The sequence below is a fragment of the Bubalus kerabau genome, chromosome 9 (assembly GCF_029407905.1).
Source record: "Bubalus kerabau isolate K-KA32 ecotype Philippines breed swamp buffalo chromosome 9, PCC_UOA_SB_1v2, whole genome shotgun sequence".
Classification (NCBI taxonomy): Eukaryota; Metazoa; Chordata; class Mammalia; order Artiodactyla; family Bovidae; genus Bubalus; species Bubalus kerabau.
The window spans coordinates 76,232,540-76,247,817 of NC_073632.1; the positions used below are offsets into that span (position 1 = coordinate 76,232,540).

At 43.1% G+C, this 15,278-nt stretch overlaps 1 protein-coding gene across 7 annotated transcripts in view; it reads left to right on the plus strand.

Annotated features, from left to right (window-relative positions):
• Positions 1-2,629: 2,629 nt before the first annotated feature.
• Positions 2,630-15,278, plus strand: part of L3MBTL3 (L3MBTL histone methyl-lysine binding protein 3) — a 113,005-nt gene continuing 100,356 nt past the window's right edge. Inside the window, exons 1-3 of one of the 7 annotated variants that reach the window (XM_055535610.1) lie at positions 2,630-2,692; positions 8,827-9,120; positions 12,708-12,781. The gene's annotated coding sequence lies outside the window, so the exon portion shown is untranslated. Of the gene's footprint in view, positions 2,693-8,699; positions 9,121-9,149; positions 9,202-9,809; positions 9,928-10,036; positions 10,186-10,374; positions 10,414-10,864; positions 11,120-12,707; positions 12,782-15,278 lie in introns of those variants that run through there. The other 6 variants (XM_055535611.1, XM_055535615.1, XM_055535614.1 and 3 more) reach the window with 6 other exon arrangements.

Consider the following 15,278-nt stretch of genomic DNA (forward strand, 5'->3'; position numbering starts at 1 on the left):
GGCCCTAAGATGCCGTGGAGAAGGAAATGGCAACTCACTCTAGTATTCTTGCCTGGAGAATCCCATGGGCAGAGGAACCTGGCTAGTTAAGTCCATGGGGTTGCAAGAGTCAGACACGACTTAATGACTAAACCACCACTATACATACATAAAATTGCCTATTTCAACCATTTTTTAAATGTTTGGTTATGTGGCATTAAGTACGTTTGCATTGTTGCCCAAAAACTATCACCACTGTCCAGCTCCAAAACTTTTCCATCTTACAAAACTGAAACTCTGTACCCATTAATTGATGACCCCCCCCCCACCCCAGATAAGTGTAATCCTAGAAGATTTGTCCTTTTGTGACTGACTAATTTCACTTAGGAGACCTGGGTTCGATCCGTGGGTCAGGAAGATCCCCTGGAGAAGGAAATGGCAACCCACTCCAGTACTCTTGCCTGGAAAATCCCATGGACAGAGAAGCCTGGTAGACTACAGTGCATGAGATTGAAAAGAACTGGACACGACTGAGCGACTTCACTTTCACTTTCAATTTCACTTAGCATGATGTTTTCAAGGTTCACTTAAAGCATGAGTCAGAATTTCCTTCCTTTTATAAGGCTAAATAATATTCCATTGTATGCATATACCACATTTTGTTTGTTTACTCATCTGCTTATGGCCATTTGTGCTGTTTCCACCTTTTGGCTACTGTGAATATACAGCTATACACATGGGTGTACAAATCACTTTGAGAGAGACAGAAATTTTGATAGGTCAGTGGGGGCAGAGAGAGGGTATTTTAAGCTTAGGAAACGGCAAGAACAAAAGTACAGACAGGTGGCAATACATGGGGTTTGCTTGGCATGGCTTACTCCTTGGTTTCTCCGGGTGTACTAGCTGAAGATAGAAAGGTCAATTTGTTTCAGTGTTTGAAAGGCACTAAATACTAGACGAAGAAGATACATTTTTTTCTAAAGCTTTGAGGAACTATTTAGGGATTTGGAGCAGGGCAGTAACAATACCAGCTCTATACTCTGAAAGAGTGAATGTAATGGCAAAGATGTAGTTAGAAATGAAGGGTAATAAGCCTGGCAGGAGACCAGGCTGTTGAGTGGCAGAGGAAATAATAAAATGGAGGGAGGGATTAGAAGATAGATATCACAGAGGAACAATCAATAGGATCTGGATGTGGGTAGCAGCAAGAGGAAGCTGTAGTTAAATGTGACTTAAAGCCCTGGGATGTTATAAACTGAGATGGAGAATGCAGAAGGAAGAAGTAGCAGACAGAAACAATAGTTACTATTCATTAAACTCTTATGTGTTAGGCAACTTACATGCATTATCTCCTTTAATCTTGATAATGGTCAGTACAGGCGATATTATTAGACACTGGAGGAAATTCAGTTTAGGTAGATTAAGTTACTAATACCTAGTTAAGTAGTAGAAATGGGATTCCAACACAGGTTTAACCCTAAAGTTTTTTGTTTCTTTTAAAATTATTCACAGTCTTCTAACACATAGAATATCCACGTCGATTTATAGCTCAAGAAATTGGAAATGTAAGTCTGAAGCTCTGCAGAATGGTCACGGACAAAAATATAGTCCAGGAGTTCTATACACAAAGATGAATTAAAATGATACTGAGGGAGTACATGAGTTCACTCGAGACAGAATATAAAAACAGAAAACCAGAACTTAACTCCAGAAGCAATCATATTTATCAGGTGGGAGGAGAAAGAAGGACTAGGTCTGAGCCACAAGAGAACAACCAGGAAAGTAAATTGACAAAGACATTACTTGAGAAGACAGTTTTGAAGAAGGGATTAGTCAACACCATCAAATGCTTCTAGAATCTTAAATAGGAAGTGGACTGTAGCCACTAGATTTGGCATTTAGGAAGTCTTTGGAGACTTTAAAAGAAGAAAGCATATTCAGTAAGTTCATGGATTGAAGGATGAATCAGATGTATGGAAACGAAGAATGCTGAGTGCAAACTACTTGTTCAAGAAGTCTGGCAACAAAGGAGAAATTATGGCACAGTATTTGAAGGGATGTAGAACTGACAAAAAAGGTTTTCTTTCTAGGACTGGGAAGATATGAGCATATTTGGGGGCTGTAAAAAAGCCAGTGGAGAAGAGCAAACTGTAAATATCAGGAGAATAATGAAAATTTATGGAGGAATAATGAGAGGGTGTGAGTGATAAAGAACACATTTAGAAAGACAGCCTGGTGAAGAAGTAGGAATATTTCTCCCTGGGGATGGGAAAGAAAAAGAGAGAGATTTTGGAAGTTGAAGGGAAGAAGGAGCTTACATTGGGACAGGAGAAAACTGGGGTGGAATTTGACCTTGCAATCAGTACACAGCTGGTTGGGTTATGTAGAAGAGGAAGTCAACTAGAGTCAAAGAAATAGATCATCCAGCTTTATTGAGGGCTCCTCTGAGTTAGGATTATTTTAATCTTTAATGAAGCCAATCAGCTAGAATAGTGACCAAAACTCAGTCTCTCTTTTCTGTCCAATACATTTTCAGACTTTCCTGAAACTCTACAGAGACACCTGATTGGATTTGGGCATTTCCCAAGTCTCCTTAAACTAGATTACTCTTGACTGATTTCATCAACAGTGTACTGATTTTTACCCTTTCATTCTTCACTGTCTACAAATTCTAAGGGCATACATACAGAAAACCTCTAAGCAGTGACAGGAGGTAAGAACTACTTTCTTGGAGAGGTTTTCACAGAAAAAATTGGGAAATTACTAAGATATGGTGAAATATTTCAATACTGAATCTCAAAATTTTATTCCTTAAAGTCTTCAAACCCATTGAGAAACCCCAGTTTAAAAACCTTTCTATTGATTCTAGTTCCTGAAATAGAACAAGTGAAAGGCAGAGCTAGTATAATTTAAAGTAACAGATTGTCTTCTTCTTGAACACTGACATTCCATTCGGCATTCTACACGAACAAAGTAATGTTCCAGATTTTTTTTAATATACAGTTACACTTACTGTATTTATGTGATGAATTTTCTTCCAGTTATAGGTATTAATGATTGGAACCATGCCTCAGTTACCTCCCTTATGAAAGATAACATAGGAATGTTATAACAAATATTTAGTTAAAAAACTGAAAAGGGCTTTGAAAATGTAAAAGTGTAATATAAATGCTAAATAAAGATAATATATTCTGAACAGCAGGCTCCTTTGAAATAGGGCCTATGAATTCCATTAGCACGCTCTGTTTACATGCTTTTAGGAACTTTTTGGAGGATGTTGTCCACGGGCATGCCTGTGACGTGACACCTCTGGCCTGGTCACCAGCAAGGAAAGAGGCAAATAAAAGAGTGGCCATAATAATTCACATAATAGTATTTTCTTAAGTCATTCGATAAATATTTATTGCATTTTTAACTGTGTACAGGTACAAGTCTGGGTGCTAAGAATACTGCCGGGAGCAACTCAAGCAAAAACCCTGACTCATAAGCTAACGTTTATTGATTAGTAACTACACACCAAGGCTTAGTCTTGCATTACTCCATTAAATCCTCATAGAGGGGACTTCCCTGGTGGACCTGTGGCTAAGACTCTGGGTTCCCAATGCAGGGGGCCAGGGTTTGACCCCTGGTCAGGTCAGGGAACTAGATCTGATGTGCTGCAACTAAAGATTGAAGATCTGTGTGCTGTAACTAAGACCTGGCACAGCCAAGTAAATAACTAACTAACTAAAAAAAAAAATCCTCATAGCAGCCTCATGAGCTAGGTACTATAAATATTCCCATTTTACAGATGTAGAATCTGAGGTAAGAGGTTCGCAACTTACCCAAGTGGTGAACTTGGGATTTGCTCCTCACCATCTGGCCCACATGTTCCAATAACAGGCACAAGGTTATTGGGTGTTGGGCCGACTCAACTGACTTTCAGAGTTGGCCCCCTTTAAATCTATAAAGCTAAAAAGAACAGGCCATACAAATTGTTGGTGTTAGGGGTCTTTTGCTTATCTACTCAATTCAAAAAATGACTCAATTTTCCATAAGGGATGGGGTGCCCTCATGGTGATACTAGTGAAGACAGAAATTCTAGCCATGCAGGTGGTTTTCATGAGGTCCCAGAGTGGCCAGGCCTCTCTAAGACTAGAATGACATTTGGGGAGTCAGGCGACACCCTGGGCAGCTCTGGCCTTTATTTGGCTGGCTAACTTCTGCTCTGCTGTACCTTCTGACTTCTATTAATACTTATGCATAGTTTTTGGAGAAGGCAATGGCACCCCACTCCAGCCTGGCAAATCCCATGGACCGAGGAGCCTGGTAGGCTGCAGTCCATTGGGTCACTAAGAGTCGGACACGACTGAGCGACTTCACTTTCACTTTTCACTTTCATGCATTGGAGAAGGAAATGGCAACCCACTCCAGTGTTCTTGCCTGGAGAATCCCAGGGACAGCGGAGCCTGGTGGGCTGCCGTCTATGGGGTTGCACAGAGTCGGACACGACTGAAGCGACTTAGCATGCATAGTTTTTAATGCCTAACAACTAAGGAAACTACACTCTACTTGCTTCTCTCTGTGAATCATTTAGTTTTTGTAATGCCTATCAACTAATTTTATCTCCAGAACTTCCAGTTCATATGGTGAAGCATAAGTGTAGATGAGTCCATTTCATCACTTTTATTCATATGGGGAAGCACTCCCTGCTGACTCATAGGCTACCCCTTACTTGATTTAGTCCTTGGATTAAATATCCACTCCTGGACCAATCAGCTGTGGCCAGGAGGCCATGTAATATGGAAAGAACATTCTAGAACAACCAGGCTCTAAAATTATCAGGGGCTACAATCACAGATATGTTATGAAGTCTGGCTTGTTCCTCTAATACTGTTTAGTTATAAGGCTTTTGGATTTAGGCTTTAAGCAAGTAAATGTGTTCTGGAAAATTATTAACTTTTAAAATTTATAAGTCACTTTATAGTTCTATATTAGTCCATTGTTTTAAAATTTATAAGTCACTTTATAGTTCTATATTAGTCCATTGTTTTAAATGTCTGTCATATTTCTATCTTTACTTTTGCATCTAAATAAGATTATAATAAACAAGATGTTCTTTTATATTAATTTCCTTAAGATGTTGAGAATTTAAGATTTACATCATAATCCTTTCCTTACCTAATGAGTAATACTAACAGATATTTTTTCTCTCATCCTTAGCATGTCAATTACATTTCACCATCACAAGCTCTGTGCTAAGAATGTATACAGATGTGTCACAAGAAAAATAAGGACTCAAATTAGAGTACTACATGAACATTTCAGTGTTATCTAGACGTTAACAAGAAAATCAAACTCAGCTTGTATAAATAATTATCAATAATAAGAATCTTGGCCAAATCATTGTTAATGTCATTTTTATACTTGGAAAAACATGGAGCATACAATTATATAGACTAAAAAAATCAATAACTTGACTCACACTTAAAAGTAAGATAATACATTGAAAGAATGATTTCAAGTATTGTTCACGTTAGAAAATTTCTATGGAAAGATTCAATTTTACATGAAGACTTACAACCAATAGCACACATTACTACATGGGAAACGGTTTAGGAAAGCAGTTTGTGGCTATGAAACAGATCAAAACTAACTAGCCATTAGGGAATGGAACCCATGACCTTCATCTCATTAGTATCAGGCTTAAACCAACTGAATGCGCTATAAACTGGTAACATTCTGATACCTAGCAGATGGATAGATTTTTCACTCTTTACTTAAAATTCATTTCTTGGTTCCATATTATTTGTACTAAAATGTGACAATGCTGCTGTTACGTGGAAGGATGGAGAGGGACGTGGATTTCAATGAGGTCTCAGAAATCAATTATTACTCTTTCTTTGTGTAACTAGTGAGAGAATTCAAACCCTGAAGATGAGATGACCTGCCTAATGGGTTCCCAGTGGATGGTGGCAGAACTGTATTACAATAAAAATCTCTTGGACTTCACTCCTGGTCACTTTCAATTTGTGAGGGGCTGGCTGGTAGAGCAGGTTGTCCTTAAATTGTTCAAGGAAGGGGGAGTATGTCCTTTCAACACAGAACAAACTTAGTGCTAGGAAAAGGGAGTGTAGGTTTCTAAATTGAATTCATACTGAATGGAGGTTACAGGAAGGAATATAGTGAGAAAGGTTTTGAGTGACCTTCATCTGGGAGGGGATGAGAAGCCTCAGAAAGTCTCCAGAGAGTAAGTACAGTGATGGAAAACATTTTCCACGTAAAATGGCTTTAGCTTCAGTCCATGGGGTCGCAAAGAGTCAGACACAACTGAGCACGCACACATACACCTCAGGATATTTAGGAATGGAGTAACCTGAAGTCATGGGGCTGGGGGCACAAGTTTGGGTATAAATGAATAAATATAAAGAAAAGTAAAGTAGTGGCTAATAATTTCACTTGGGAGGTCAAGGAAGTTACAGATCTGGTCTGAGGATGGGTTAGGTATATAGGTGTGATAGGGTAGAGTTGGGTGGAATGGGAACCGGGGAGAGTGGTGAAGACTGATGCCATGAAGGGATGCTGGAAAGAAGGGATTCATCATGGATTATTAACCAGTGACTGAGCAGTGGAAGGGTGAAGGGGCAACAAAAAGCTTCTACTAGTATATTATCATTTAGGGAACAGATGGAGAAAGGTTCTGTAAATACTACCAATTTATATAAAGGTCCAGTGTTATTTAGATTCTAATATCACATACTGCCTCTGTCTCAGGTGGTCACACCAGTAGATTCTTTGTAGCAATATCTTTAGACGTGAGTACCTTCAAAATATTTTCCACCTGGAACCACATCTTGGGAACAACTTACATTGTCTTTGAGCTTTTACTGATGACCTCTGAAGGAGATTGGCCATGTATTGGAGACAGCCTCAACTCATCCTTATTTTTCTTACTGCACCTCAGTATGTGCACAGGTCCCAGGCAAGCCATGCTTTCCTGACCCTTGGACTTTTACTCAGACTTTTTCTGATTGGATCATCTTCCCACATACCCTGGACACTTGTCCTTCAAGAAACAGTTATCACCTTTTCTAGAAAGCCTTTCCTTATTGCCACAGTAGCTCCTCAATTATAACTGCTCTGCATACCCCTAGTACAACACCTTTCAAACTGTAAAGCATTGCCCAGTGCACTAGACTGCCTTTACCAGTCTGAATTCCTTGGGGCCTAGTTTTGATCATTGTTTACCCCCAACACCCTGTAATGTGATTAGCACAAGGTAGATCTTTAATATAAGTTTAAAGACTATGTAAATCTCTGAAAAAGCTTGTGAAATAGAAATATAGTCTAGAAATTATCTAGAGAGAACAAGTCTAGAATGGATTTTTATAAAGAGGAATCTAAAATTTATTTTATTAGTTTCCTTGGGCATAGGCCTTAGTTTTGCACATAGCTCCTGGCCTTGCTTCCCTTCTCCTCTTGTAGTCTGCCTTTGGCCATTTCACTGCTTATTATTCAAGGGCTAGGGAGAAAAGGAGAGAAGCTGAAATTCAGATCAGTTAATTAGGCTGTTTGGGAACAGCTCAGAAAAAGGTTGGATATTGTGGGTGAAATCAATATTATCTATAGCCCTCTCTAACCCAGCCTTCCTCATTTCACACTCCTAAACCAATGGTTGCCGGACACAGGAAGCATATTTTATAAACTCTGTTCAGCTTCACAGGGTTTGTTCACTTGTTTTGAGTACATGTCAAGCTGTATGTCCTGGGTTTTGGTTTGGAGAATTCAGTCACTACACCAGCAGAAGACACTGTGGAGTAGTCTGTCTCTCTAGGGTAATTTCACGGTCCTAAGGGAAGAATTTAGCAGTTTATTTTTCTGAAACTGGTTCAAGGAACATTCCCGAAGTGAAAAAATTCAATTGACACTATTATTACTTACATTTTGGAGAAAGATTTTTAATACAGGATTTCCATCTGTGATATATTTAAATTCTAGGCCTCAGGCAGCAATTTTGGAAAAGGGTCTCCTTTACGGTTTATTAGATGCAAACTAGTCCACTCTGAGGGGTAGGGGGCCTTACTTCATCTCCCCACCCCAAGCAAAATGTTTAGATTTGCTTCCACCATTCCAGAAATTACCGCCGCTCCTTTTTTTCCCCTTGCATGGTGAACTCCGTTGTTGACCTAAAGTGTTGATCACAACTTCAATTTCTTGAATTATTTTCTAAGTACTTGTATCTAGTAGAAAAGGAGAATGGTAAGCTGACCAAAAAGAGGTCAACAGTCATGAGTGGAAAGCTGTCAATACCGAAAAACAATACTCTCGCTTGATCTGGTTTTGATGCCCTAACAAAGACAGGTTTTGCTTTTTAGGACCGCTCAGCCATCTTGACTGAATACATTCAGAAGGTAGTCCTCGACCTGCTTACTGCCAGAGGACTTTAACACTGATTTCTAAGTTGACATATGTATCCCAACAGATTTCACAACAGAGGCCTAACGCATTTAAGCTGTCAATAAAGACCAACACTTAAGAAACGCAAGGCACGCGGATACTACATGCACACTTTATAACGCATTCTTCCAGTCCTCTAAGAGAGAGAGGGTGTGTGTGTGGCGGGTGGGGGGGTGGGGGGAGCTTAAAACTTTCTCATTTCTCCTGACCTGTAGCTTGTGTTTAGCCTTTAGGTTGTGTTTTTGTAAGACCAAGGCCCACTCTTTAATGGCTGAAAGCATACGTTTAACAGTACATGGTGGATCAGCTGCTCTGAGGAATGCCTTTTTTAAAAAAGTAAAGTGGAAAATAGACAAAGAAATCTATCACCTTAGCAGTCTTTCATATTTGTTTTGATTGTTCTGGAACCAGCTCTGAGCTGGTGACAAGGGTATTGAAAAGATGCACCTGAAACAGGATCTGCGGGCTGCTGCATTTGCCAACCGGCTTTAATGCTGCTTTCCAGCGGCGAAGGCGCAGCAGCATTAACAGGGAAGCCAGCGCGAGCCTCCCCGGCAGCGGCGGCGGCACGGCGGCACCGGCACCAGCGCAGTTTCCCCTCTCCCCAGCCCTGACTCTACGCGCACATGCGCACTGCGCCCGCAGCCCTGGACCATTTGTCAGGACTACTCGTGAGACGGAGAAAAAAAAAGAGAAAATTTGGGGGTAAGAAGCGGTTGATCGGATCTAATCTCTAATTAATCTGAAGATTTGTCCGTGCCAAAGCCCATTCATTTATTTTCCTAGGTGAGGATGAAAGTTAAGAGACCTCTACAGAGAAGGAAGCGCACCCTCGTCTTGTGAAACAGATCAGGGGAGGGGAAAGGACAGAAGGGGTTTCTCCCCCACTTCTCTGCGCCTCTGGGAAAGAGAAGAAAACTTAATCCTGGGGAAAAAAGTGGGCAAGTGACTCGGAAACGGCTGGAGGGGGAGTCTCTGGGCATCTCACTCTGAAGTAGTGAGTGCGAGTGTGAAAGAGGAACAAAAGAGAGAGAAAAGAGAAAGGAAAAAATGGGGGGAGGAGAGACTTGTATTTTTTTCTTTGCGCGCACACGGGGAAGGGTGTGGGGGGCCGTGCGGAAGGGAGCCGGGGCGAGGCGGCCGCGTCGGGCTCTCGCCCGCGCGCAGGCGGCGGGATGCGTGTGGGCCCCCTCCCCCGCGCCCCCCGAGCTTGTCACTTTGGTCGCTTTCATGACACCGGGCGCGGGGTGGGGAGCGCGGCGGCGCCGGGCTCCGCCGGGGTGCGTGCCTGAGTGGGCGCCGCGGAGCCGCAGCCCGGGCGGCGAGCGCGGCGGCCGAGGCGGGGGGCGCCGGCGGCGGGGGTTGGGGGGGGCGCGCGGGGGTGGCCGGGGCCGCGTATCGGTGCGGCGGGAGGCGCAAGCCCCGCGCGCCGCCCCTGCGGCCCCCTCCGCCCGTGTGGCCTTTGTGCCGGGCGCGCACCGGAGAGCGAGCGAGCGAGCGCGAGAAGTACAAGTACGGGAGACCGAGGCAGTGGGAAAAGAGGCCGGGCCACTTTCTCCCCGCTCGGGCTGCGGAGAATGGACTGGTTGAATGTGCAGGCGCGTCTCCCCGGCGTGTGCTGTGTGTGTGTGCGCGGAGGAAAGGCCTCCCCGACTCCCACCGCGCACACGCACACTCACACGCACGCACACACTCACGGACCCGCGGCGGGCTCGGCGGCCGAGAGTTTGCGTTTTCTTCCTCGCCGCCTCCCACTTCCCGACCGACTGTGTGAGAATTTCATATAGATCAGCTCCAATTTCCGCCATTTTGGGAAAGTTGCACAAAAATAAACCCTCCGGTTTATTTCTGCCCGAGGCAGGAAAGTGCTTCGGGAAGCGAGGCGGCGCGGGCCCGCGGCGGCCGTCCGCGCGGGGGAGGGCGCAGGGCGCGGGCCGGGCCGGGAGCCCGCGCCGTCGCGGCGTTCGCCCCGCGCCGTGCCGCGCCGCGCCGGGCCGGGTGCGGGCGCGGGCGTGTGTCGGGAGGCGGCGGCCGCGGCCGCGCCGGGGCGGCGGGCGCGGGTGGGGGGGTTGGGGGGGGGGAGGCGCGGGGCTGCTTTTCCTGCAACTTGTTTACGCCGTCCTTATATTGGGGAGGCAGAGAGGGGTCCGAGGCGGGGCCGCCGCCCGCCTCGCGCGGCGTGCGTGTGCCATTCCGGAATAATGGGTTTTGCACACTAGCGTCCTGGGCCCGGCCGGCCGTCCTCGCGCCGCGGCGGCCCGGCGGGGGGAAGTAGAGGCCGGCGGGGGTGGAGATCGGGGAAGCGCAGGAGCCGAGGCATCCGCCGCGCGCCCCGCGAGCTGGTGGCGGGGGCGGGGGGGTGGGGGGCGGAGAGGGAGGAAAACTTGGGAGCCCTGGAAGCGGGGGAGGGGGGCACGGTGGCACGGGAGGGGGGAGGGCGCAACTTTCGTGCTGGTGGTAAAACTTTAATTACCTTGAAAGAAAAAGGCCCTCCGGTCTCCCCCACCCTCTCTGGGCGAAGCCCGGCCCCAGCGCGACCGTGAGAGAAAGTTTAAAAGCGGGCACTTTGCTCCCCGCCTTCCCCGCGGAGGGGTAGGGGTATCTGTTTGTCCGTCTGCGCTCTGAGAGACGTGGGGGTAACGAGCCGCCCTCCGGGGTCGCGAAGATCGCGGCTCTCACCCCACCCTTCCACGGGGAGACGAAGGTAAACGTCGCTTCAGTTTCCCTCCTACCTCCTCCCCCCCGCCCCCCCCCCCCGCTTCCTTTTCCTCCCCCTCCCCGCCGATTTTTTGAGGGGACCCAAAAAACGGAGTCTCTTTCCTTATGCAACTTCCTCGGACGCTGCGAGGTCGGCCCTTCCCCCCTCCCTGCATCCCTCGGCAGGCTCCTTGACCACCTCGGGTCTACCGCCAGAAAAAAAAATGCGTTAGAGATCATTCACAGTGCACCGAAACAAAAATAGATTTTTGATTGTTCTAAGTTTAAGTTAAGGGAAACTGAGATGAGAAATAAGAAGGGGGAGGAGGGAGCGGCTGGAGCGAGTGCGTCGAATTTTAATTTTCCTAGAATGTTGTTTGTGATAGCTTTATTGCTGTGGGGAGCCCGAGAGTCTCCGTACTGGCTAGCTCGGTCGCGTGGATTTTTGCGCAAGTTTTTAGAAAAACACTGACTCGAGTAGAGCATTTCTCCGGAAAGTTTCAAGTGCAGCAAAATAGCGAACGTGCAAAACTGGCCAAGGGGAGACCTCTAGTGGTTAGACGCGTCTTTAAGTTCGGAAGGCCGAGAGCAAACTTTGGCCTTTACTTTTTAGCTACGTAGTCCGTTCAGACGTGGAAGTGATTAGACGACCTGAGCCAGGGGCCAGATGTTGTATGAGAGGATGCTGATCAGAAATATAAAGTGTAGTAAATCGGAGAGCAAATGAAATCCAAGGACCCAGCCTTCCAGTTGGGTACTTCTATGGGGAAAACACTTTGCTTTTATTCTGGGATTTGAGATCGGTCACTCTCTGGATTAGACGCAGTTGTTTGATTTTTTATTTTTTTTTTTTAATATTTGTCATTGTCTATACATTTGATCAACCTTTAATCAGGAGTGACGGATAATTTCATTTGAATGTTAATAAAAATACGAAGTGCAATACATGTTTAAAACTTTGAAAAAATGAAAAACACTTGTGTTTGAAAAGACTCATATAAAATCATTTTATATGAGCTAATCATTTTATTCTCTAGTAAATATAATTTAAGGTCTTTTTTTGTTTTTTTTTTTTTTTGTTTTTTTAAAGCACATAGTCATATATAGTTATAAAATAAATGACCCCATTTACCTCTAAGAGTGTAATTTTGTTTCACTGGTTAAGACTTATTTCTGAATACTTTGTATAATTTGGGATTTAAACACTTAAATATATGGGAAAAACTTGCTTACATAGTATCTATTCTTCTGCCGGTGTGTGTTCTGCAGGGTAACTTTAAATAAGCGAAACAGTGAGAGAAATTAAAATTGAAGCAAATGATCCTGGGAACTTTCATTTGCTTGTCATACAATGGAAGAGACTTTAACAGGGGAACTTAGGGTAGAGCAGTGATATAAATGTAAAATCAATTTCACCTCACCCAAAGCTAGTTTATTTTTGTGTGTGTGTGTTGTAACATATTAAGTAGTAGTGTACAAAATTATGCAATGGCAGTAATTCAGAATTTGAACTTATTATCTATGAGTTTCAAGGCTTCTTTTTTTAAAATGGCAATACTTTGATTTTATTTCTTTTCTCTTTAAATCGATGATAGACCTCCAGGAGAAGTCTTGAAGGTGAACCACAGTCTTAAAGACCATCAGATAATTATTTCTTCACCGCCACTAGGTAAGAGTTGTGTGTTGAAACAAATTGCTTGATATACTCGCAAATATTAAAAGCTGCATTTGAGGGTAAGGAAGGAGAGTGTGGAACAGAGTTGGCAGAAAAACATCATTTTCAAAGGGGTGCTTTGAATTCATGAAAGTCTTGACCCTGATTGTGACTGAAGCTCCAATTAAAGCATTATGAAAAATTAAGAGATTGTTTTGGATAATCTTTGGACTGGCTTTTTACTGGATTCTTAATTCATACTTCAATTGTACCTGTTCTTTACTGAAAGTAAATAGTTTTATTCTTTGGAATTGAGGAAGCAGGAAATCTAGAACAAAGCAATTGTGAATTAATATAGCTGTTGTAGAAGTATGCTGTGATGTGGAAAGTTCTGGAACTTGGTAAAATTTTGTAGGTGATATTTCCAATAAGATGTTTGGGCATGTTTAAGTAACTTATCTTGTATGGCTCAAATCCTATGGTGGGCTGATGTGTGCCAAATATCATGTCTTAGTGTTATAGTGAATTTCCAGTGTTTTAGCATAAACTTGTCAACTTTTAAGCATATCACCACAAGCAATACAGCTGTTGACCAATAAAGATCTCTGGTAATTTTGGAGGGTGCTGGTTAGTCTCCAGTAATCCAGGGCCTACTCTCAGAACAAAGGTCATTCTCAGGCAAAAGGGAACCCTGTCTGGGTAGAACATAAAAGTACATTTGTGCTACTCTAGTGCTTTTCTACTATTCATGATGATGATGTTTAGTTGATAAGTCATATCTGACTCTCTTGTGACCTCATGGACTGTAGCCCACCAGGCTCCTCTGTCCCTGGGATTTCCCAGGCAAGAATATTGGAATGGGTTGCCATTTCCTTCTCCAGGGGATGTTCTCACCCCAGGAATGGAACCCGAGTCACCTGCATTGGTAGGCGAATTTTTTTACCACTGAGCAACTAGGGAAGGAAGCCTCTTCTACTTTTATAACTGTTTTTTTTAATCGTTCCCTTTCTTTTTCTGCTTCATTTCATTTTCCTTTTCGGTCTCAGGTATTAAAGGAGTTGCTAATTCTTGTTTGGCAAAACAAAAGAAAACAAAAATTAGCAGGACTAATAATCCTTTTTTAAAAAATTTTGAATTTTATATGGGAGTGTAGTCGATTAAAAATGTTGTGAATAGTTTCAGTTTCACAGTAAAGCGACTGAGCCATACATATCCATGTATCCATTCTCTCCCAGCCTCCCATCCAGGCTGCCATGTAATATCGAGCAGAGTTCCCTGTGCTATATAGTAGGTCCTTGTTGGTTATCCATTTTAAATATAGCAGTGTGTACATGTCCATCCCAGACTCCTTAACTGTCATTTCCCACCACTCTTCCCCACTGGTAACATAAGTTTGTTCTCTTAAGTCTGTGAGGACTAACTGTCCTTATTGAGCCACATTATAACCATGGTAGGTGTGGTTTAGATGTCAAAACTGAATAAATACCACTATAAAAATGATTGTCAAAAAGGAATTTATTGTCATTTTCTGCTCGTGGATCACCTTGAGAAGTATAAATAGCAAAATAAATAGATGTCCATGTAGGTGATGCAGCAGAAACAAGGGGGAGAGAACGGCTGACAAGAAGATCGCAGATGGAAGTAGAGTTCAGACAGAGTGAAGTGTGTTTCCTAGGATGGTTAGTTTCATGTTTAGATATGCTGAGTGGAAGACAGTGGTTATTTTTCTTCATTTGGGGAATCATTGTGATTGTAGGTAGAGTGCTAGAATAGGAATCAGAGGACAGTTTAGCTACTAAATATACCACTTTATGTAAATCACTTTAACTCTTATAGCCTAGATTTCCCCTTCTGGAAAATGGGAGTGACAGTGCTTGCCTTGGTCTCTTTGTTGAAGGGATCAAATAAGGTTTTGAGAACTATGAACAATTATTCAAATGTTTGTTGGTCATATTATCATTTTACCTTAGCCAGGTTTTGTGAAAAGGGCAGAACAAAAGGTAGGTTTTTAAAAGCTGAACAGAGTGATTTAATTCTTGGCTAAAATAATTGGTTTAGTTTTTGGTGTACATATTATATGGACTTGCCACAATGCTTTCAGGGGATATTTCATTTCTTTAGGAAAATAGTAGTTTCTCTTTTATGGCTTTCTTGAGGGAAGAGACCATGTTTTAAAATGGTGCTGAATACAAATTATGTTTTATCTCAAGGTAGTCATTTAATAGGTAGGAGTTGGTGAAATAAATACTTAAATATAAAATAATACCAAACTGTGGAAATGGTAGGGTGGTGAAATTAGAGGGGTTGGTGTGAGGGGAATTTATGTACTGTAATTAATATTTTAGTTAGCATGGGTCTGTTGGGAAATGAAGATGACAAAATAGGTTACTGGAGTAGTAAGAATTTAAACTATAGGGACCAGAAACTGGGTCCTACAAATGACTGTGAATTTCGGGGGTGCTCCCTGTAGGGCTTTTTCCTCCCTACATTTTCTAGAACTCTTGGCTGCTTT